Consider the following 2,019-nt stretch of genomic DNA (forward strand, 5'->3'; position numbering starts at 1 on the left):
TGCCATGGGAAGCATCTGTCTCAGAGCCTCCGGTCTGACGCTGTGCGTGCTCAGTCTGCAGCTGGGAGAGCTGCCCTGAGGCGAGCAGCGAGGGACTTCTGGCAAAGTCAGCTCACGGTCGCTACCGAAAGCAGTCAAACCACTACTTTGATTTTTAAAATTCTGAATATAAACAACAAAAAATAGGGCTTGTTCATATGTGCGTGAAGAGAGCCTAAAAATGAATCTCCTAAAAGTTTTTTACTTATTCACTTTATAGTATTTTAATTTCCCATTTACATAGAAGATAATTTCCAACATTCATTTCTGTGAAATTTTGAGTTCCAGATTTTCCACCTTCCTCCCTTACCTCTTCCCTTCCCAAGAGCTCAAACAAGCTGCAAATTTTAAACAAATTTCCACCTTAGTCGTGTTGTGAAAGAAAAATCAGCAAAAGAGAAACACTATGAGCCAGGCAAAAAGTGAAAACAGCCTACTTCTATCCACATTCACTCTTCATAGTTCTTCCTCTGGGGAAAAAAGAAAAAAGATTCTTCATGCAACAAATCTCCATTCCATAAGTTTGCTTTTCTTTGGATATCTAATAAGCTCCACAAGTTATTTTCAGAACTGTCCTGCTTGGACTTCCATCTCAAGAGCCCTTTCTTGTTTTCATCTCTGCATTAAAAAAAATTTTTTTTTTCTATGATCTTCTTAAGGGGACCATAATATTACTTTTTTTTTTTTAATTTTTTTTTTATTTAATAGCCTTTTATTTACAGGATATATACATGGGTAACTTTACAGCATTAACAATTGCCAAACCTCTTGTTCCAATTTTTCACCTCTTACCCCCCCACCCCCTCCCCTAGATGGCAGGATGACCAGTAGATGTTAAATATATTAAAATATAACTTAGATACACAATAAGTATACATGACCAAAACGTTATTTTGCTGTACAAAAAGAATCAGACTCTGAAATATTGTACAATTAGCTTGTGAAGGAAATCAAAAATGCAGGTGTGCATAAATATAGGGATTGGGAATTCAATGTAATGGTTTTTAGTCATCTCCCAGATTTCTTTTTTCTGGGCATAGCTAGTTCAGTTCATTACTGCTCCATTAGAAATGATTTGGTTGATCTCGTTGCTGAGGATGGCCTGATCCATCAGAACTGGTCATCATCTAGTATTGTTGTTGAAGTATATAATGATCTCCTGGTCCTGCTCATTTCACTCAGCATCAGTTCGTGTAAGTCTCTCCAGGCCTTTCTGAAATCATCCTGTTGGTCATTTCTTACAGAACAGTAATATTCCATAATTTTCATATACCACAATTTATTCAGCCATTCTCCAACTGATGGACATCCATTCAGTTTCCAGTTTCTAGCCACTACCAAAAGGGCTGCCACAAACATTCGTGCACATACAGGGGACCATAATATTACTGACCCTGATTTTATTTCCCACAATGAAAACAGAGAAAATGGAACAGCAAAAAGCTCAGTGAGCTGCCTAACATAGTTCCTTCACAAAAATCTAGAACATATATCAAAACAAATTCTAAATACAGGTAATGAAACTTGCCAAGCTCTCCAGAGCATTCAGATCCCCAGTCTGAGCTGCCCCTGACATATTAGAGCAACCCAAAACTCAATACTTCAAAAAAGTCAGCACCCAAGAGCTCATAAATTCAGCCCAGACATTTCCTCCAGAATTATGAGATTGGATCTCACAAAGTCTGAAGTAAGAAAGTAGGCTGAAAGAATGGTTGAATAACAAAAGAATCTTACCATAAAAAGATATTATGGTGGCCAAAAAGCTTATGGCATGATTTCAAAAAAAGATAATGACTCTAGAACATCTACAAGAAAAGCCTCAAAGGAAAACACAGTTTAGGCATAAGTTCAACTACCATTCATGAGGAATATAAACCAAATATATTTTTTTAAGTTTTAAAATTTTTTTATAAGTGGAATAAGAATGGGAGAGTATGAGGGGAAAAAAAACCAAAGAATTAGAAGGGGAATGAACAGTTT

This window comes from Sarcophilus harrisii, chromosome 4 (assembly GCF_902635505.1).
Source record: "Sarcophilus harrisii chromosome 4, mSarHar1.11, whole genome shotgun sequence".
Lineage (NCBI taxonomy): Eukaryota > Metazoa > Chordata > Mammalia > Dasyuromorphia > Dasyuridae > Sarcophilus > Sarcophilus harrisii.